This window comes from Pseudochaenichthys georgianus, chromosome 1 (genome assembly GCF_902827115.2).
Source record: "Pseudochaenichthys georgianus chromosome 1, fPseGeo1.2, whole genome shotgun sequence".
Classification (NCBI taxonomy): Eukaryota; Metazoa; Chordata; class Actinopteri; order Perciformes; family Channichthyidae; genus Pseudochaenichthys; species Pseudochaenichthys georgianus.
Window position 1 is genome coordinate 9,160,042 of NC_047503.1, and position 24,197 is coordinate 9,184,238.

Here is a 24,197-nt window from a genome sequence, read left to right on the forward strand (position 1 = left end):
TGAATTACATTTCTCTTCAAATTGATGGTCATATTACCTTGAAAACGTATTTAAGGTTATGAGGTATGTAATCAGTTGTTTCTGTTGCAGACCAGGAGGGCTGAGGTGAAGGTTGCTGTTGCAATGGTGCAGCACAATGTTCCCTTTGCTGTTGCTGACCATTTCAGCCCCTTGTACAAAGAATGTTTTAGAGACTCCCCTACAGCTCAGGGCTTTAAGAGTGCAAGCACAAAAACAACGTGCCTCATAAATGAAGTAGTGGCACCTCATTTTAAGAAGGAACTGGTGATGAAGATGAGAGAGAATCCCTTCACACTTGATGGCTCGAATGATACTGGTATGTGCTGTATCAGTAATTAGCACTTATTTTTTATCCATTTCTACATGCACTCATACAATTTGAACAACATATTGTTTTACTTATGGTCCTTATTGTTACAGGTCTAGAGAAGATGAATCCTCTCACTGTCAGAATTTTTTACACCAACAAAGTTGTGCACAGGTTCCTTGATATGTGCACCACCAGTGGGCGGAGCTGTGGCACCGCTGAAGTGATCTACACAAAAATCAATGACACCTTGCAGGAAAATGACATCCCTTGGAGAAATTGTGTAGGTCTCTCTATTGACAATGCCCCTGTAAATACAGTACAGGTGCCAGAAATGTAATCTCAGCCAGAATGTTGAAGGAAAATGGCAGTATTTACATCCATGGATGCCCCTGTCATATCATCCACAACACTGCCAAACATGCGGGCAGAAGTTTATGGAAGTAAGTTCAAACATGTACACTCTATATTACCAATCCGTTAAGCCCAATGCCATGTAAAACAGTTTGCTGATAGTGTTGCAATAGATACTTGAATTCATGTATTGCAGATATCCGGATTTGATCAAGAGGATCTGATCGTGGATGTTGGGTACTGGTTTAAAGGAAGCACCAACCGTAAAGGTTAACTGGCAGGTTTGTGATTCAACCAGCTCTACTGTTATACAACAAAATGCAGACATTTTTTATTTGTTTACTGTTGATGTTATGTTTTATATTTTCCAGAATTTTGTGAATTCCATGAGAGCGAGTACATGGAAATGCTGCTGCACATTTCAGTGCGATGGTTAAGCCTGGAGAGGTGCATCACACGAATTATGTGACAGTATGGACCACTTACCAGCTATTTTAAGTCTTTCAGTATGTTGTTTGTTTCATTGACAGTAATACAGGTGTATTACACCAGACTAAATGTGTACTTTTAAGCACTGACTGTGTTTATTTATAGATGAGAAACAACCAAGATTTAGAAGACTGGTGGATGCATTTTCCAACCCCCTGACTGAAGTCTACCTACTCTTCTATCAAGCGACACTGCCAGTGTTCACCCTACTGAACCTCCTCCTCCAGAGAGAAAGGTCTTCCATCTTTCAGCTCCACGGAGAGGTAAAATGCAAGGGTTAGGCCATCCTGCTGCAAAATACAGTATGTCTGCTTGAATTGGCTGATATGTCCTTTTTCAAGTAATACATGGAAATGTTTTATGAACTACAAATTTGCAGATGACAAAGTTCATCAAGAAACTGTGTGCGAAGTCCATGACATCCTCTACAAGGACCCACTAAACCAACTGCCAGGTAAAAGTTTCATATAAGGAGATACACCTATATTCTCATTGACCTCAAATATACTTTTTGGGAAGATTGTTGTTATTGGGCGAGTTGGGTGATATCTCTGGTATGGCTGTTAAAAAGCATAAATGTGTGTAGGCATTAGGGGTGTTGAAAATAATCGTTTCTACGATGCATTGCGATGCGGACGTGGACGATTCGGTATCGATGCAGTGACGGAAGATAATCGATTATAGCGTAGAAACGTTGCTTCCTGATTTTTCGGCCGCGGCTTTACTATAACGTTTTTTTTTCTGTCACTTTAATATCAAATCGGTCGGTGACGCAGAGATCAGGGAACAGACGTGACAACGGCACAGCAACACCAAACACGGAGCAGTCTGCGCACCAACACAAGAACACCAGTCCAGAACCAACAGCAGAAGGACCCGCTCTGAATCACTCTGTGTCGCTGCGGGTCAGAGACACAGGGATTTATGTTTTTCAAAAATAATCGCGTTACAATCATGTCAGGTTTTTGGTGGATTTAATTAAGTCTTGGATTGCAGAGTATGAATGTCCTTTAGCAATGTTCAGACGATATATGTGTGTAAAGTTTGTGAAGGCAGGAGGAAAAAAGCTTCCGCGATCACCGTCTCCTCTCCGTTCCTCCAAACCCCGCCCCCTCCCTGAAAATAATGAGTGACAGGCTGATAGTGACCCGATAGAAACTTTATTATTCACTTAATCACTGAGATATAATGAAGCTAACTTAATCTCATACATTCATGGGATTTATGTAACAGTAAGACAGAGAATGTAAGTGTGCACCCACATGCAGTATTTTTGTTTGTATATGCTGTTGTAAATACTCCTGTTGTCTGCTGTGTTCAGACTCAAGTCCTGTGTGTGATGCCACATTCAGGACATTCAGTGTCCTTTTTTAACAGAAGACCGTTGCTAGAAGCTGCAGCTAGACTGCAGAAGCATTATTTTTTTGTTTTTGAGGATGGAACAACTTCACACACAGATATAGGGAGGCTAGACCTATACAATTCATTTATTTTGGTTTATAAATTAATGTCAAGACATTTATGTTATTGATTTCTGAAGCACTTTCTAAATAATAAAAAGAGAGTTTATATGTATTTACTGCATGTATTCATTAATGAAAAAGAAGCCATGTGCGGTAATATAGAAAATAGAGGATGCAACGCATTGGTATGAATCGTGATGCATCGGGATATCGAATTGAATTGAATCGTTGACAGGATAATCGTAATCGAATCGAATCGTGAGACCAGTGAAGATGCAAAGCCCTAGTAGGCATACCATGCTTGTGTAGTTTATGGGTAAAATGGTATGCTTACATAGAGGAATACCTTCAACCACTTGCACTTATTGTGCACATAGTGCTCAAAACTAGACAGACTGAATCTATACACTGACTGTTTGTCTAGTTTTGAGTTAAATTGCCAAGTGAAATCCTTGTCTCTACCTGATGCATATTGTTGAAACTACCTGGACTTAATTTGCTTCTCTATCTCTTTCTGTTTTCTGTCTGGTAGGAGAAAAACTAAATGTTGGCTTCACCACCAGAGCTACCCTCAATAGGCTCCTTGAGGCTAGAGACATCACATCTCAGGAGGTGTAGCTATTCCAACAGGCAGCACTGGCATTTCTGGTCAGGGCTGTGGAGTATGGCATCAATAAACTCCCTCTGAAGGAGGCTCTTCTGAGGCATACAAGATTTGTGGATGTGCAGCAGAGGACTGAGTGTGGGGTGGAAGATGCCCTATACTTTATAGACAGGTAAGGGTTTCCACATTTTCCAGGATTTCAATACTTTGATTGAATACATTAAGTTGGTCTTTTGAAAACGTTTTCTTATATTTATTGTCCCTAATTGTCATTGTTTTCTTGAGAGCTGCATTGTCCTTCCTGATTTTTCTTAGTGCAGCCTTTGCTTTTTTGGTGATTCCTTCTTGGCTCTTTAATTTTCTCTTTAATTGTTTTAATAGATCTGTTTGACTGGCTGCTGGTTCCCTCATATGCTGACTGGCTGCTGGTTCCCTCGTATGCTGACTGGCTGCTGGTTCCCTCGTATGCTGACTGGCTGCTGGCTGAGTGGGTGGTGTCCGCCCTCCCTGTCTCTCCTTACTAGCCATTACTAGCTCTTTCTTCACCCTCACTTTCCTTTCTCTCAGTCTCCTCATCCCTTCTTCCCTCAATCTTTGAGACTAATGTAAGTAGAAGACATGGCATTGTACATTTTTGAACATTTTAAATATTATACCACTTAAAAATAAGAAATATTACTTTTATTACTAAGAGTTCATACTTATTATACCTGTGTCACCTTTTACACTATAGCTGTGATCATGAGCTATGGACTTTGTAGATACAGGTCCCAGGGTGAATCGTGGTGCAGGGGCCCTTCTCTTTTTGACCACAGGGCGATGCACGAAGATGGTGGGTATAGCCTCTGCTCTCAGCCTAGTCTTGCCCTTTTTTGTCTTGACAAACTGGTCTGCATCAAAATGTGCCTGCGGAGTGACTTGAGGTTACTTCACACACAGAACAACTCAGTTTTGTCTGCCCACATACATATTCCATAGTGGTTGAATACACAGTATTAGGAAACACTTTATACTTACTGGACATGTTATACTCATTACATACTGTATATACAATATGACCAAGAATGTGAGACAACTTTATAGAAATTCATATCACATCTGTTACTAATGCCATTTGTCATACTTTGTTAAACTCACAAATAATAAAGTTCCATAACTTTAGTTGGGAACAAAGACCACACCTTATCTCCCCAAGGCAATTTCCCATCCAATAGGTGTGCTTTATAGGTGTGTATAACCCTTTCTCCTGTCTGTTACTCCCTCTTTCAGCACAAGAACCAGAGGGGGATTCAATGGAGCCTGAATACCTGCACTGAGATCCTCACCCTGCACCCTGAGTCTCAACTCTCAGTGTTTTTCAAGCCTTTCCCTGTTTTTTTGTATTAAACAAAACATTAAGCTTTCCCAATGTTGTGGTTTTTGACTTTGTGGAATAGATATAGGTAGTGATTGGTAAAGGTACAGTAGCCTAGGCAGTATATTCATTTTAACTATTTCAGTCCTTGAACTAAGGTCTAAGGTCTGTATTGTCCACCTACATAAATCCCTCTTGATATTCTGATTGATCTGCGTATAATTTGCATTGTATAATTTGTCTAATCCTTTTGTGATGTTAACCCCTAAATATTTAATTGTATCCATGTCCCATCTAATTCTGTATTTGTCTTTGATCTCTGGTGTTGGTGTGTAGTTTAGTGCTAAAATCTGTGTCTTTGTCACGTTTAGTTTGTACCCTGAGTATTGTCCATATTCCTCCAGTAAATCCATCAGTATCGGGAAGCCCACGTCTGGTTGCCCCATATATGCTATCAAGTCGTCCGCAAATAGTCCCAACCTCCTGCCTCAACCCCCTTTATATTCTGGTTCTGCCTAATTGCTTGGGCCAATGGTTCGATGAAGATATCAAAAAGTGTTGGGGAGAGACAGCAGCCCTGTCTTGTCGACCTCTCTAATTTAATCCGATCCGTCAGACTACCGTTCATTTTCACTCTAGCTGTTGGTTCATGATACAATGATTTTATACATTTGATTGACTTTTCATTAAATCCAAACTTTTCTAAGACATTATACAAATAGACCCAGTTCACACTATCAAAAGCTTTTTCTGCATCTATATTCACTAAAATTGCTCTGTCTCCCCTCCTTTGGGCCTCCTCCACTATATGAATTGTTTTCCTTATATTATCTTGTGTCTGTCTCCCTCTAATAAAACCAGTCTGGTCCTCATCTATAATGTCGGGCATGAATGTCTCAAATCTTTTCGAAATTATGGACGTATACATCTTGTAGTCTACATTAAGTATGGATATTGGTCTAAAGCTACTACATACTTCTTTATCCTTGCCTTCCTTGGGAATTGTAGTAATGATAGCCTCTTTCCATGACGGGGGAGTTTTGTTCACTTTCATAGTATATTTAAATGATGCCGTAAAGGGCTTAATTCCGATTTGAATATCTTATACAATTCGGATGGCAGCCCGTCGCTGCCTGGTGACTTGCTATTTTTCATTCTACTAATTGCATCCCCCCCATCTCTTTTTCTGTAATATCTGAGTTCAATAGCCTATTCTGTTCTTCTCCTATCGATGGTAGGTCCAGCCCCTCTAAAAATGGCTTCATACTCTCTTCCTCTGCTGCAGTTGGTTGTGCGTATAGTGTCCTATAATAATCCTCAAATGCTCTCTCTATGTCCTCTGGCTCTCTTAGTAACTCATTGGTTCTAGGATTCCTAATCTTATGTATAGTGTTTAATGTTTGTTGTGCCCTTATCTTTCTAGCCAATAATCTATTTGCTTTGGGCCCCCCTTCATAATATGCCTGCTTTACAAACCTAGCTTTCTTCTCCACCTCTATTCATAATATATTTGCTATCTTCCCTCTAATGTCCTTAACCTTCCCAAGTGTCTCTGGGTCATTTGTATTTTTATATTGCCTCTCTAATTATTTTAGTTGCCCAGTTACATTTTTGATAGAGTTCCAGTCTGGTTCTCTTAAGGTGTGCCGTTTGTGCTATTAGTTTCCCCCTTAATACTGCCTTTAGTGCATCCCACAGAATAGTTGGGTCTACTTCCCCATTTTCATTTTCCTCCTTATTATCTCTCTCTTTATTTCTTCCACTAACCCCTTATTGTTTAATAGACCCACATTCAATCTCCAGACAGTGTTTTTCCTCCTACCATTTAGATTCAATGTTAGATATATTGCACTATGGTCAGACAGGTCTGTAACACCTATTCTACAGTCTTCTACCCTATAATTATCTCCCTTTGACATAAAAAAGTAATCTATCCTAGAATAGACTGAGTGTGGGTGTGAGTAGTGTGTGTAGTCTCTATCTAGTGTGTGTATATCTCTCCATATATCTGTGATTCCTAGTTCCTTCAGTTGTATGTTCATGTATCTGACAATATGCGTCCTAGCCTTCCTTGTACTTGTTCTATCTAAATCATAGTTTAGTACCACATTGAAGTCCCCCCCGCAAATCAGGATTCCTTCCATTTCCACAGCTATGATATCAAACAATTCCTTAAAAAAAGTCTTATCGCTGTCCGGTGGGGCGTAAACATTAATTAGTGTAACCATTTGTCCTTCCATTTTCCCCTTGATCACCACATACCTCCCCTCTCTGTCATATATTTCTTTGTTTATTTCAAATGTTACTGAGTTCCCAATTAGTGTAGCCACCCCTCTCCTACCTTGTTTAAATGAACTATAAAATGTGTTGTTATATCCATACCTTTTCAGTTGTTCATGTTCTTTTACTGATAGGTGAGTTTCTTGCAATAAGATAACCTGCATCTCCTCCTTTCTAAATGTGGTTAATACTTTCCCCCTTTTAATCGGATTGTTCAAACCATTGACATTTAACGACACCATTTTGATTCCCCTACGTTGCATTATATTTCCCTTCAAAGCATCTTTTCGTTCCCTTCATGTCACAAAACACAATATATATAGTAGCAGCAACCACTAAGCTAAACAAATACAAATTAAACATCAGAACTTGATCTTCCAAGGTTTTCGGGGGTTTCAAAAATATCCCCCTTTCCCCCACTGGTGGGTGGAAGGTAAGGCCTCTCCTAGTGAGAGGGCCCCCCCTAGTGGCGGAGATCTCTCCTGTGGCTGATCTCCCAAGCTCACTATAATTGTCCAGCGTGTGGTTTAAACTCCGGAGCTCCCGGACGGAACTTTGTGAACATTTTTCATATAGTCTTTAAACCCCTGGTGATTCTGGTGATTCTATGTTTCTAGTGAATTAGCACTTCTTTAAATTAGTCCGAATCAAATCGTAAAATGTTATAGATAAATAATTCCCCAGCCTGCAGTGCATACATGTCCATACAGGTTCATTTTATAAAAACAAATAACAATCTTTCTTACTCACCCACTGCAGTGTTTCAAAGGTATTTTCGGGGCACAAAATAAAAGGCTATAGCATTTATAAGTAATTTGGTTAAATCTGTTTGTGTCTGTGCTCTGTCTTTTTCTGATCGCCGTGGCCCGTTACCTCTCATCCTTCTGTCTTTTCAACGCCGTATCTTGTTCCCTCATAGACTACTCATCAACACCCTCGATACGGTGCCGGTCTTCCCTCACTCCCATCTCGTTGTTGTCTCCCCGCTCTCGTCTCCGAAGTCTGGTCCACTTGCGCGCTGCCTCCAGTCTCTGCAGCAGTGTAGGTCTCTCTTCTCCCGGGTCCGGCACCTGCCAGCCTCTCTGCCGCATCGCCCTCGCCGCGTCCTGAGCACTCTTATACACTATCGTTCCTTCGTTCCAGTAAACCCTCAGTGTGTCCATTGGAGATTGAAAACGAATCCCCTTATCTTTGAGAATTCTCTTGAGCCCCGCATATTTCCGGCATTTAACCGCCACCTCAGATGAATAATCGTGGTCGAATGTCACTCTCCGTCCCTTCACTTCCATCGCCGTTTGCCAGGCCGTCTTAATGACGTTCTCCTTGACCTCGAACCTCAAGAAGTTGACAATAATGGCTCTTGGGGGTTTGTCTGGTTGTGGTTTTGGAGCAGGTGCCCTGTGCGCCGTTTGAATCTCCAACTTAATATCCTCCGACATTCCCAGCTCCTTGTGAATTAACCTGTCGACCTACTCGGAGACCGAGTCTCCCTCTATTCCCTCTTTCAACCCCCAGATTCGTATATTATTTCTTCTCGACCTCCCTTCTATGTCGGACAGCTTATCTTGGAGCTTGGTTTGTTGTTCAAGAGAGGCCATAATAATGTCCTGGACGTCGGTACTCCACTCCTCGACCCCAGCCGTACGCTCTTCTAGGATCTCCATATCCTTCTTTTGGGCCCGCATCTCCGCCTCAGCGGTCTCAAAGTTTCTATTTGTTTCCTCTCTGAAGCTATCAAGCCCTTGCTTCATATATTCTCCGTGTTTGTCCATATATTCTCTCAGTTGTCTGATTTCTTCACTTACTCCTCTAAGGGTGCGTTCACACCTGCCTTGTATAGTCCGGTTGAATCGAACCCTGGTGCGTTTAGCCGCTTGGTGCGGTTCATTTGGGTCGGTGTGAACGCAGTCCGAGACCTCTTAAGTGAACTAAACAACCGGACTCTGGTCCGCTAAAATAGGTGGTCTCGGAGCGCTTGCTTGCGAACTCTGGAGCGGTTCATTGCTGGTGTGAACGCAGTCCGCACCAAAACATAGGAAGCGCAGTATTTACGTGTCACAAGAACGCGGATATCTTCAAAAATCTTTAGCGAAAGACTCTTTCAAGACATCCACGGTTGTTTAGTTAAAGAGTAAAGCAGAATTAAGTGTTGAACAGTGTCGTGTAAAGTAAAAATTCTCCGTCAGCTACATAAAAGTAAGAACACCTGTCGTCGGTAAAACGCCCCTCCTCTGCAGAACGTCTCTCATGGATAATGCTGCACATTATCCCGCTTATTACAAGGCCACATTCTCAACAAAGTAACGACATGACTCCCAATATTAATTGAAATGCTTTTGTGGATTTAGAAAATGATTTTATTGATTTAAAAAATAGTTGTATGTAAATTGACATGCATCCGCTAAGAAAAATAGTCCGTTGTTACTGTTTGAACTAACGTAGCAACGGCAGGAACTGCTTCGATAGAGTTTTTGAGGAGCTTTTTGATTACAGATTTGAAAAAATCGTTGCTTGCTTTAAAAGTAGCACAATTCATTATGTCAAACCTTGGGAAGTATCTAGATATCCCTGCCGTAATGCCAAAGTAACTGGCAACTGAATATGTGTCGCCGTCTGACCTATGTCTGGACCGCTGCGTAAAAAGGAGGGTTTCTGCCCGTTACTTCTCTGCTGTTTTATTGTCGCTCTTGTCTTGTCAGTTATTTTCAGCCAAACTGTATACAGTTAAATCGAACGGACTTCTTTGTGCAGATGTGAGCGTCCTTAACAACGGTCAATAAATCCTTGACAGCGGTCTGTCTATTCTGGATTAAAAACGTGTCACGTGTTTTGAATTGACCAATCAGAATCGAGTATTCAACAAAGCCATGTAATAATGTTTTTTAACGGACGTTGTCTGATTATATGATCATATGCGCGGGCCGCTAGTGTCTGTTGATCTCCAGACTAACAGCAGCATGAGAATAACCTGCCGAAAGGGCCGATGCTCCATGGAGGAGGCTCCGCTAGAAATTGCCGGGATTGCGTTTGTACCCCCTTAATGTCTGACCAATGGTTGAACAGCATTTCCGAGCACATGACTTGTGTTTAAAGTTTATAGTCCATTTGAGTTTTGCCCGTGTGAACGCAAACCGAACCTTCTGAAAAATGAAACAATGTAACAAACTGTCGTCTGGTGCGCACCAGAGAGCGGACTATTAGGTGTGAACGCACCCTTAGATTTTCTTCCATCCGGCTGCCAATTTGATCCAGTTTAGCATCCATGTTGTGCTGGGCTTTCTCAAGTTTATCCCGGATGGCATCTAAGCTAGTCTGCAGCGCCGACACCCAGCTAGGTTGCTCGTCGTTGCTAGCTTTAGCGTTAGCCGTTAGCAGCTGACTGTGTTCCGTCTGGACCTGCATCTCTCCCAGGTGTTTTTCGGCTTTCGTCTTTTTCTCCATTCCTTTCTTATTTACTGATTTGCTCATGACCTATTCTTCCAACTTCGAATCACATTTATCGGGGTTTTCTTCCTTTTTGAACTATTTTGAGCTCCTCTTCTTAGCTGCTTATCGCCTCATGTGTAAACCGGAAGTCCACTTGTGCCTGTTTTATTAACATCACACAGGAATTTGATGTCCTTGCCACATGAACAGCAAAAGGCTGATTTAGAAGCCTGCTGCTGTCCACAAAAAGGACAATACATTATGACCTGCAACAAAACAAATAAAGTATCATTAGGTTGCTTTGCGCTTCAATTGCATGAACATCTATCTATCTATCTATAAATCAATAAATGTCTGTGTGTGTGTGTCTGTCTGTGGCTCGCATATCTCTCTGACTGTTTGTCAGATCGACCTAAGCTTTCGGATATGGCTTGTGGATTGCACGATGATGTGCATCCTTCATTTAGAATTTTTTGGGATTCATTTTTCTAAACCTTTTTGACGAATCTACGCGCTCTGATCGGGTACGCGAGCAGCAATTATGGGAGCCAAACAATCGGTCCGCTTAGTACGGGTACAAGCTCTGAACGGCCATGCCCCGAACGGGCACTGCACTAGTTTTTAAATAACACTAACACATTTGGAAAGACTAATCAGTAGGCTACTACTTTCAACCCTGGCTTAATACAAGGAATATCCCAACATGGATTGCAAGTGTGTCTTAATCACGACATTCCCCACTGACAAGGGCAATACAAGCCTCAGGCAGTTAAACACGCAAGAATACTGTGTGTGTGTGTGTGTGTGTGTGTGTGTGTGTGTGTGTGTGTGTGTGTGTGTGTGTGTGTGTGTGTGTGTGTGTGTGTGTGTGTGTGTGTGTGTGTGTGTGTGTGTGTGTGTGTGTGTGTGTGTGTGTGTGTGTGTGTGTGTGTGTGTGTGTGTGTGTGTGTGTGTGTGTGTGTGTGGTAGTCTAGATATAAAACGGTTCAAGCTGCACGGATAAATCGAGCAGAATCAAACAGTTTTCACAGACAAGCAAACAACTTGAAAATAGCTTTTTGCAGTTTTGATCAAAGCTATGTTCTACTAACATTATACACTACACACATAATCAGCTCCCACACACAAAATAACGTAATTTAAAGTCATAAATACGGCAGCGACAGATATTATCTACATCCTGTGTAACTTTAACATTATAAACTTACCCATGAGATGTTTCCTGGAGATCCCCCAGCCTTCTTCTTCTCTCGCATAAAAAACCGCATGTGCCATAGCCATAATCAGCCATCAGCCATAATAGTCCCCGGTAATTCACTTCCGTTGTGGCTTTTTTATTTGCATCGCAGCGTTTTTATTTGCATCGCGGCATTTCTGTTTCTTTTTATTTGCAGCAGTTTTTTTATTTGCAGAGTTCTTTTATTTGCAGCACCCTGGCTTCTCAGGGCCACCTTATTTACCCATTCTTGATTAGATAGAAAAAATGATTAAGAATGAATGGCTTTTTTAATGGGAATGTAAGTACTCATTATAATTCAAATAATCAAATGAATTAAAACCATATATACCAAATACCATAAACCTTTATCTGGAATCCCCATGTGCAAAGAGAGCCATAACATCTCTCACAGGCGCCCACGAAAACTTTGAAATATCGAAACTTTAATAATACAATTATTCAAAATGAGAAGCCTTTTTATTCAGGCTCATTGATTATTTATCGAAGTGGCTGGAGGCTGGCTGCAGTCTGAAAGGTTATACAGCTATATTCCTGCTACAGAAATAACCCAGAATAAAGAGGGACGGTGGAGCTTTAAATGAATCCACCATGGGTCTGAGCAGGATGGACTCTGTCTTTCTATCATGTCTCCTCATTTACAGGCGCCTGTGTTTCTTCTGCGCTGAATACAAACCTTTATAGTCTGTATTCTCCTGCCTCTACAGCAGTATCTTTGTCCCCTCTACATTGTACTGCACTCCCTGTTCTGCTATCAATGTTGTCTTAGTCGTTTCTATGACTGATCGAACCCACAGAAATGATTTAATTACGGTGCACTGATATTACATTACATTACATGTCACTTGTTATATGCTTCTATCCAAAGTGACTTTCATATATTCAATACTGTGGGCATTCCCCAAAGGAGTAATTTGGGTTGAAGTGTCTCTCCCCTGATCCGAAGATCAGCACACTATCACACTGCGCCACAGCCTGGAGTTAATATAACAATAAAATGACGCTAAGAACGTAAAATAAAGGGGAAATTCTCTATTTTAAAGTAATCTTAGTAGGTTGTAGAGGCTAAAAGCAAGAGATTTCCTTGAAATACATGTAACTAAAATGAATACCTTTTTTTTAGTGTTTATGTGTTTCTGCTGCACTATTTCGTAATGCTCTTAAAGCTTTTCAGTTGTTGTAAAGCACTTTGAATTTCCTTATGTCGAAAGGTGCTATATAAATAAACCTGAAGAATAACCTTTTATTGTCTTTAAGCTCAACCATCTGTAATGTCACCTCTAAATAAAACCACAGCTATAGAAAACCAGATGCCATACAGTAGATGCATTCAAGTCAAGGATCACATTGACATTACTTGCTGCAGGAACCAAAAAGACACATCTTTCTAACACAAAAAAAGCCTTCAGTCACCTTCGTCCCCAAAACCAAAAAGAGACAGCCTTCAGCTACCTCTGTCCTCGCACCATTTTGATCATGTTTGTCCCTGCAATGTCTCTTTTAAGCAAACACTGAAATGTTGAAAGCAGATTGTACATCGAGAAATCAAATCCACTGCCTGTCCAAGGACGTGATTATTATATTGATTATTGTTTTGAAATTAGATATTTGTTTCATATTTCTCTGGTGATTTTAATGTCTGTACATATGAATGATTCATACATGTTTATAATGGATCCACACAGCTGTTATTGCCGGTCAGAGGGTTTCCCTCTCCTGTAAGTTCCCTCCAGAGGGAGTTTCTATTCCACCCAAGCACAAAATACAAATATGAACCTTAACATTTGAAACGTCTGCAAAAAATACACCATTCAAAACCCTGGCAGTTACACATGCCTTTATTTACAGGCTGAACAGTGGTTGTATATATTGTTCTCAGTTTAATCAAATACAAAGATTAAATATTGCAATGATTTGCAATTTTTTTTTTTTTCATGCTAGCTGCATGGTTCCATACGATCTATTTGTCAGTCTGTCTATCCACCCCTTTTGTCCAGGCAAATACATCTTAGCATCTATTGAATGTTTATTTTTATATTTGACATGTGAAAAATATTTTGTTTAATTTGGTGTGTGGCGCAGTGGGTTGTGCGTATGTGTTCCGATCAGGGGGTCACAGGTTCAAACCCCACTGCAGTCAGCATGTCGTTGTGTCCCTGGGCAAGACACTTCACCCCAAATTGCTCCTGTGGGGATTGTCCACAGTATTGAGTATGGAAGTCTCTTTGGATAAAAGTGTCTAACAAGTGACATGTAATGTAAAAATGTAATGTATGGGTAGGCTATGTAACTTAGTTGTTTCATATATTGCCATCACCAGACTTTAGACTTTCACTTTGTCCACTATTTTGTTTATGTCCAAATGTATGCAGAACAAAATATATAACCACCAGTTTTACCCATATATTCCTACCGTCCTTAAATTATAAAATATGTTTACCAATGATGAAGGTAAAGAAAGAGCACGGCTAAGCTTTTTTGGTACTGGGCTTTATAATTAGGACCTCATTTTAAAACGGCAAAATATAAAACTAGATTTTAGTCAAAGGAAACCATGTTTTTCTCGAAGCAGACTCAAAAAATATTTGTACCTCCTGCTGCTGACCCCTCATCTCCAACTGCAACTTCTCCTGCTCCAACCTCATCTCCAACTGCAACTTCTCCTGCTCCAACCTCATCTCCAACTGCAACTTCTCCTGCTCCAACCTCAACCTCTCCTGATCAAACTGCATGGCCAAAAGCTCCTTTTGCTGCTCGAACGTCAAACCAATTGTCTGAACCACTACCGGCACGAACCCTGCCGCACCAGACTTACTCTTATGCAACACCCCCTGCTCAAACAAAGATGACACAATGACAGTTTTAATGTCATGTTTCCGCTTGCTCCCCACAACAGCAATGTCACAGTGCTCTGCTATTTCGATCAACTGCGCCTTCTGGTAATCATCTAATAAAGACACTGAGGGCGCATCCACAAACGCTGACAAAGAAGTCATAATAGCCAATCAGAAAGCAAAGTATTAAACTGCCAACACGCATGGGCATAAGATTAACCCAACAGAGAACTTCCCCCTAACTGCCTAAACAAAATCTTCCTAATCTCACCTAGTCTTCATGTGGCTTGCGGTGGGTAATTACGCACTGGAACCCGGCGGAGTTATGGAGCGACCTGCACGCAGGTAACACCAAGAACTCACGCGGACGTGCCCCCGAGACAGCTGTCCGAAAACAGCTGACACTAACCACGTCGTCACAACACTATGAAAACAACAAGCAGACGCAACCCAAGGGGAAACGCCACTTAAGCCTAGCGGGGAAAACTCTTTACAAAAGCGTAACAAACAGCAACATCTTACCTTCTGATTGGCACACAAAACCTGACGACATGTGTAAGGAAATATTTGTATGTATTCATGTTAGCAAACTATGAAGAAGCTTAAAATGGGAAATGATTTGTGTAGAAAACTGTGAGCTGGATTTGGGGCCTGTTGTCATGTGGTTTTTGAGGACAAAGGAAGAAGGGGGAAGGTGAGGAGTTGACTTACAGTCAACTCAGATCTAGGAGATAATGAAGCTAAGCTACTGTGATTGGGGAAACTTAAGAAGTGAGGTGTTGGTGATATTTGGGCAGCCAATCACGGAGGTCTGGAAGGGAGGCTCAGATAACTCCTCCCATTGTAAGCGAGGTATTTAGACAGGAACCACGCTGTGTTCATCCCTTTCCTCTGGCTGGCTCACGTGATATCAGGTAAATATGGGATCCCAAAGATAACTGTATTGAATTTGTACTGTATTGATTGTATTGTCATATTACCATTAAAGTGGATTATTGTTTAACGGTTACTTGGCAGCATTGGATTCCTTCCTGTATGATAACCAGCTTGTTAGGGACGCGCGGAGATTTGAAAAAGCGGACCAGTTGTCCATACAAATCTTCAACACATGTCAAACATTAAAGCTTCCTGAAACCCAAAAAAACATGATGTGTCCCCCAAATAGCAGCGCCGAGCCAGCACACAGCTGGACCACATCAACTAATTAGCTGCTCAACTGACGCCATGTGCTCTGAGCACAACACAAACTTTTAACCAAATAACCCGTAGGACGAGCCCCCATTTGTTATGACCCTGCTCAAAAGGCCACAACAAAAAGGAGACACACCATGTTGACAGTTAACAAAATGTTTATTTAGGACAAACAAATCAAATCCAGTAAAGTATGAGGTGTGGATGTCAGTTGTATCAGTAATGTAAATGCAGGGTGAGGATTGTATGGACATGTATGTGTGTGAGAGTGTTGAAGTGCACAAAGTAAAGCAACTGAAGAACCTCATAGTATACTCAACAAAACCGGAGTGCCTGCAGGGAGAAGCCGAGCACAGACAGGAGCAGAGAGGCTTTAAAATCAACACACTCTCACTCCCTAAGCGTCCAATAGCGACGTTTGGTCAGTGTCCGTGGCGTCCAATTGTGACGCTCCTAGGCTCCTTCAGCGTCATAAAGGGACGCAAATAGCTTTCAACTGATTGCAATGTATTCCCATCTGCGTCGGGATTTGACGCTCATGGAAGCACGGCATTCGTTTATGTCAGCTGCCCTTAAAGGCAATGTGAGCGTCCATTCCCATTGGATAACGGAGAATTGTACACCCGGAAGTAAGTATTCCTCTTACTGTCGATTGATTTTACAGTGATATCTGCACTACTCATCGACTAAAAAACACCAGATTATCCTTGTTAATTACACAACATTGATTGGTTTAAATTGTGTGCAATGCTTTTGTATTTTTCCTCTTCGATTCGGAGGATGGCAGAAGACACTACACTACCCAGAATCCCCAGCTATCGTTTGGACTACACCATGTGCTCTGTTTGACAAACCCCGTTTTTTTCACCATTCATTCGATGGCTGGCGTCTATGTCACGTGATCTTAAAATTTCTCCCTGCAGAAAAAGAAAACATGGCCGACCTTCGTTTTATTCTCGGTGGAAAATGCCTATTTTAAAGTTAGTTTGGCCATTAAAATGCGTTTTGATGTCATTTGATGCAAGAAATATGAGTTGTTATTTCAGATTATGTGTGCAGTGGATGTACATGATCTTTAGTTTGCTCGTTATTATGAAGATTACTTCAGGAAATCGCGACGTTTTCATTGTTACCAAGTTGGTTGCTAGGGACGCTGCTATCGATATTATTTCTGTTATGTTGTGTAACTGTTTAATGGTGTTATCTTTATTGCTACCACCTTCCCCGTCAATGTATAGTGTTGGTCCACAGCCTAAACATATTAGTTTAACAAAATCCGCATCGAAAGATAGCCTACGTTATTTTCCCCTGTGCAATTCCAGTCTCACATCTCACAGCACATCGTTATTAACAAATACCAGAAACAGACCGAAAACATTTAAAAAAAATAATAATAATACTTTATTCCGAGTGTGCTTGCTTTTTTCTTTGAAAGTCATCACATAACGGCATTGTAATACACGGTTCGGCTGCATTACATATTACATATCTGCCGTAGTTCTGTATTTATAGAGCCCTGATGAGAAGACCTCTAGACAAACATGAGGAACTGAAAACGTGACGTGGATCATAAATATATCAGCCATTAAACAACATCTTACATTTCTTTTCACACAATACGTCTCCTTGCAGTATCAACACTAATTCGGCTCACTTTTATATTTGATCCAATTGGTAGATAGGCTGTATTTACACCATAAAGGTGCACAGCTGATATAAAGGGACACCTGGTGGTTAAAGAATGTTATTGAATTTAATTATTTTTATTATTAGATATTAATACGATCCCTATAAAGTATATTCATTACTTACTCGTTATTCTCTACTAATAGTTAATTAAAGACTGTATGTAATGACTATTTTGCACATCCCTTTCAAGATTTCAAGATTTTCTAAGGTTTATTGACATCATATACTGTGGTGTAGTTCTGCACTGAATGAAAAACTTGGGTTGCAGGTTCCTCAATAGTGCATTACAAGACATCTATCAATATGTGTGCATACCTCCAGCAATGTTAACTATTTTGAAGCACTTATTTTAACTGATATTATACATAATGTATTATACTCTTATAAGATGTATGTAGATATTTCATCTCCGGCCTTGTCAGGTATTGAACAATCAATAAATAAAGAACACAGAATTGTTGAATATAAAACACAGAATTTGTGTGATTATACTAAATGATTTTCAAATAAACACAACTGCATATTTAACTGTTACACATGCTGATGTAACGCAAATGTTCCAACTTGGGATCAATAAAGTATATCTTATCTTAAGCTGATCGATGGCTACTGCCATATTTGCAAAATGTGCCTCTGAACCTTGACAAGTGCATGTTTCAGGCTTATCAATTAATGTAATGTAATGTAATGTTATCACAGGGGTCACAAACATAAGACCAGCTGTTAAATAAAGCTCTTCTGACCTTAGCTGGCATGTGGGTATATATATTAATACTGCCCATAATGGGCACAAGCAATTTTCACCCATTTATTAATTATATGTTTTAAATGTGAGTGTTTCCTGTCCCCTAAACCTCCAGGGATGTACACAGTTTAATTCTGGCAACTTCTTATTATGGGAAATACGAAAACGTCTTTTAAAACTACAACTCCCAGTAGAGACGTGCCATCGAGAACATGTTGCGAAACAGAATAGCCAGCATGTGTAGTTCTGGGGACGGGGTGGGGGAGGGGGGATGCGGTGGACCCGTTCAAATCCAGTTTTGGACAGTCTGCCGTGGTTCCATCCCATTTCAAGTGCTGTTCGAGAATCGGCTTAACCCTCGGAGCACACTCTCCAATCACAGAGCTTGAGGACTATCACAGGGTTTGTCAGAGCACATGGTGTAGTCCAAACGATAGCTGGGGATTCTGGGTAGTGTAGTGTCTTCTGCCATCCTTTACTCAGAACAAATATTTGATTCTCCGAATCGAAGGGGAAAAATACAATTTAAGCCAATCAATGTTGTGTAATTAACAAGGATAATCTGGTGTTTTTTAGTCCATGAGTAGTGCAGATATCACTGTAAAATCAATCGACAGTAAGAGGAATACTTACATCCGGGTGTACAATTCTCCGTTATCCAATGGGAATGGACGCTCACATTACCTTTAAGGGCAGCCAACACAAACGAATGCCGTGCTTCCATGAGCGTCAAATCCCGACGCAGATGGGAATACATTGCAATCAGTTGAAAGCTATTTGCGTCCCTTCATGACGCTGAAGGAGCTTAGGAGCGTCACAATTGGACGCCACGGACACTGACCAAACGTCGCTATTGGACGCTTAGGGAGTGAGAGTGTGTTGTTAAAATAGCTGCAGAGCACCAGACCCAGGTGCCCTGAGTTACTGCAATCAGTGCAATCAATGCAGCCAATGCAGCACGGACAGAACAGCCACACCCTCTCTACTGATGGACCCACAGGGGCATCACACTCTTGTATTAACAACTCGATGGTTCAGCAAAGAGCAGGCTCACACTTCAAAAAGCCAACAGTGGAATCCCTCATGGAGGTAAACACCTCTCACCTCTGGAGCTGAGCAACTGTAGTACCAGTAGCGTAGGCAGAAATGTATTTTAGGGTGGGCCTGTAAAAAATAGGGTGGGCCAGATTTTTCTTCTGCGCATCAGAAGCTAACAACAATCCCCGCCGGTACCGGTGGCAGATTACTTTTAGAATACTTTTGGAATACTTTATTTTTCCATAACAGATGGGTATGTTTTGGTGAACAGGAAACACGTATTTTACTGTTTTAATGGCTTATCAAGAGCACAAACGCAACATCTTGGTGTCAATCTGGACAGCTCTCTCATCTGCACCCCACATAAAAAACATCACCCGGACTGCATTCTTTGTACTGTCTTAAAACCTTTCCTTAGAATATGTTATAAATTGTGAGGTGACCTTGGGTGCTTTGAAAGGCGCCCCTAAATAGAATGAATTATCATTATTATCATTATTATTATTATTATTATTATTATCTGAAACGATGATATAACTTTTAAAACGTTGTCCAGTCACTTGCCCCATGCATTCAGCAGCAGCAGGCCATTCACTTTGATTTTATCCCGTTATAAATGTCATCATTTCGACAATAAAGAAATGCTACATAAACGTTATCTTGCACATTTTATCTAACCATCTCCGTTTCTAACTTTCAATATATTTGAAAAGAGATCTCTCTCTCATCTGCGTGCGGGGGCGGGGCCTCACAGACACGCCGCAGCTCTCTCGCTCACAGACACGCTGCGCAGTGTGCACACAGTTCTGCCGGTAATGAATATTACATTTTGTGAGGAAACTTTTCCTCCAATAAGTATTCCAAAATGTATTCACTTCAGGTTTACGAAAGTAACTGTAATCAGATTACTCGTTTTTAAAATGTGACGCCAGCTGAATACACTTGATGTTTGTATTCTGATTACGTATACGCCGTTACATGTATTCCGTTACAACCCAACCCTGTGTATATCTCTCCGGACTGTCCACCAGCAGATGAAAAACACCCACCTCTCCGCCTCTTCCAAGGGACGAAGGAACCGTGCGGCAGAGTTTCCATTAACATTATTTTCTTCTGACAGCCTATCAGCAGGAGAGGTGGGGAGAGGGAGGCGGGGCTATTTCATCGTTATCAGAAAATGATCGTATAGATCGCTGCTAGATGAGGGCAGTGGGGGCTCTTCTTGGAGTCTGAACTTTGAGCCATCATTTATTTTGCAGGCAGCTCTCTGCCTCTCTCACGTTATTATGGTGCGTGCCGGAACCAACAATCAGTTTTTACTGTTATGAGTTTGGTTCAGAGGATAAAACACATACAACATTAATTAAACTTGATATTTGTTCACTTGAATTTCACTTTGAATTATTGGATATTCTCAATGGGTGAATACTTTTTTTTATAATACTAATAAAATATTAATAAAAAAATAAATAAAAATTAAATGACACTGAAGCTTTCTCAGGGTGGGCCAATGAGTAAACTGGGTGGGCCTGGGCCCACCCTGGCCCTATGGTGGCTACGCCACTGTGTAGTACATTTCATGTTTGCTGCTTTAAAACACAGCAGGCACACTAAAAAGAATAGCAGGTGGCCACTGAGGGATGAAGACATCTAATTTACCGTAATACAACACATTAACATTTCATTTACACCTGCAGAAATCACAGTACTCAATACTGAAGATACAGTAAGTAACTTAAACTAAGAATCTGGTGAAATGGTCTTATAAGTGCTGTCAATTGACTTATACATTTAATCGCACAATCACAGTCTGTTATTTGTCGTGATTATTCACAAGTTTTAAATACTTATAATTCAGGGGGAAACAAATGTATTATAATATGATTTTTGAAATATTGTCATGAAGCCCAACAGTTTGGCGACACTAAGCTAAGGCATCGTCAAAGCCGCTGTTACTGAGCGCCGCTGCGATGGCCTTCTGTATAATGTTCACTACACCGGGCGTATTATCTCTGCTGCAATTGTACTGCGGGCACTATCTACATTGGTGAGCTTTCCGGCTTCATCCCACTCCTGTGCAACTCAAGTAGCTTGCGAATGGTTCAAAAATAAATTCAAAATTACTTTCCTCTGTTTTCAGCACACCTAAAGCAAATGAGGGCGGATCATTTGTCATCTATCAGGTGTGCTGTTACAGTGAGTGTAATATTACATGTAGGCTGGAATTGCGGGAGGAAGTAAGGTTCAAACTTCGTAACGTGATCAATTTTACGATTTTTTGTATGTGCCATGCTGCTCCTAGTAATAGGATGGGTTAAATGCAGAGGTCAAATGTCACTGTGTGTGCTGTGTGCATGCATGTGTGACCATTAAAGAGGGTTTCATTTTTTTGTGTTAAGGTTTCCAGATTGCGATACTAAACGTTAGGATTTTCTTTGTTCTGGACTCTGTCCCGCAGTTCCACAAAAGATAAATAAAAGGTACTGTAGCACAGGCAGTATGAGAAAATAAAGCACTTTATGAACATTAGGCAGAAAATACAAATATGAACATGACATTTATAATAATAATAATACATTTTATTTTTAGGCGCCTTTCATGACACCCAAGGACACCGTACAATTTAAAAATTCAAATTAAAAAAATAACTAAATAAAAAATAAATAATATAAAAGCTAATAGGCAACAGAACAAGATAAAAACACAAACAGGAAATCATGGAGGAGACAGTCAAGTGGACACAAATGAAACATATAATGGGGAGCACTACAATGAGTAAGCAGATTTGAACAGGTGGGTTTTTAATTGGGATTTGAATAAGGTGATTGTGTCTGACTGTCGGATGTGCGGGGGGAGGGAGTTCCAGAGTCTGGGAGCAGTGCAGCTAAAAGCCCGAGCACCCATGGTGACGAGGCGTGGGGTGGGGACGGTCAGCAGACCAGCAGAGGAGGAGCGGAGGGAGCGAGAGGGGGTGTACTCCTGAAGAAGGTCAGCCAGATAGGGGGGGGGGCCAGGTTATGTAGGGCTTTGTTATTTATAAATATAAGGTCTCTTTAACAAATAGGGAGAATTTCTGCTGTTACACAAACGATTAAAAAAATCACACATACTACATAGTACGTGATAAAAGACAATAACATATTACTTATGTACATTTTGCATATACACTGATACAAAGACAGCCAATACATTCTCCCTCCCAACTCGTCACATATTGACGATCGGTCAGTGCCCCTTCACGTCACCTTATTACACACTGGGTACCCCTCGAGCATCAGTTTTCAACGTGCAGGGCGTCCCGTAGCAACCTGGTCTCACCAAAATAAGTGAAATGAACACGACTCCTTAACACCACATTACGTGGTGGGGACACGGAATCTACTAAATTACGTGTCGGGACCATGGAAACAACCCCAATGTAAAGTGAATGAGGATCCTTTTTCGTGGTTGACACACATTCTGCAACGTCCCGCAGTGAGCTTAATGTTGTTTTCTACTCTATAAAACGTTTTTAAAATCTACTTTATTATGGAGGTTATTCCCTATCTTTATTCAAGAGTGTGTTCTTTCAATTTGAGAGCATAATTTATTGATTTCATGTTCAGATTTTATATTTCTTCCAGTCAAACCCTGTCCTTGCGCTTAGATTTGCTCTGCTTCTGCTCAAACTGTACGCTTGCACTCAGATATATTGTTGCTTGCACATATTTCCTATTTTCCGGTTTAAAACCTTCTCCACGCACTCAGGTTGCTTCTGTGCGCTGACTGCGCTCATCAAATGTCTGCTCTCAGATTTCTGCTCTGCGCTTAGAAATGTTTTCGCCGAAAAAAACATTTCAAAATCCCTCAACCAATAGGAGGCCAGGTGAAGTGTCGTCTTGCTTGCGTGTTCGCTTTACTTATTAGAGCGTCTCATAAGGGACTCTTTAACCAGGTTTATAAACTCCCTCCACTGCTTTATTAAAGGGTAGCTGACTTCACTTGCTTTATTTACGACTTTTTATTTTAATGGTACTATTAACGTTAACTTCCTGCAAATGAATTTGGTCATATTTGCGGCACATATAAGATAATAACTGGCATTCAATTGTTGCACATTACGTGAACACTGTTGCTAGGCAACTAAAACAAAATGTGTTTCTTTTTTTCTTAGTTATTTCATTGTTTAGGAATGGGGAAATATAAAATAGAAATAAATGTTTCTTCGTGTAATTTTTGTATTTAAGATCGTATGTTGCCCTCACTACATTTGCTTCAGAGAAATGCACAATACATTTTGTAACATGAACTGTACCTATACTTAGTGAGGGCAACATATGATCTTAAATTAAAAATGACATGAAGAAAAATTATATTTCCCCATTCCTAAACAATGAAATAACTAAGAACAAAGGAAACACATTTTGTTGTCAGTTGCCTAGCAACAGTGTTCACGTAATGTACAACACTTGAAAACCAGTTATTAATTATCATAGATGTGCCGCAAATACTGTATGACGACCAAATTAATTTGCAGGAAGTTAAGTTAACATTAATAGTACCATTAAAATAAAAAGTCGTAAATAAAGAAAGTGAAGTAGGCTACATTTAATAGAGGCGTGGAGGGAGTTTATAAACCTGGTTAAAGAGTCCATTACGGGACCCTTTAATAAGTAAAGTGAACGCGCCAGTAAGACGACACTTCATCCGGCCTCCTATTGGTTGAGGGATTTTGAAATGGTTTTTGCACCGAAAAAATCCAAGCGCTGAGCAGAAATTGAGAATAAATATTTGACGAGCGCAGTCAGAGCACATAAGCAGCCTGAGTGTGAGGAGAAGGTTTTAAACTGGAAAACAGGAAATATGTGCAAGCAGCAATATATCTGAGTGCAAGCGTAGTTTGAGCAGAAGCAGAGCAAATCTAAGCGCAAGGACAGGGTTTGACTGAAAGAAATACAAAATCTGAACGTGCAATCAATAAATTATGCTCTCAAAATTGAAAGAACACGCTCTTGAATAAAGATATAACCTCCATAATAAAGTAGATTTTAAAAACGTTTTATAGAGTAGAAAACAACATTAAGCTCACTGCGGGACGTTGCAGAAATGTGTGTGTCCACCACGAAAAAGGATCCTCATTCACTTTACATTGGGGTTGTTTCCGTGGTGCCGACACGTGATTTAGT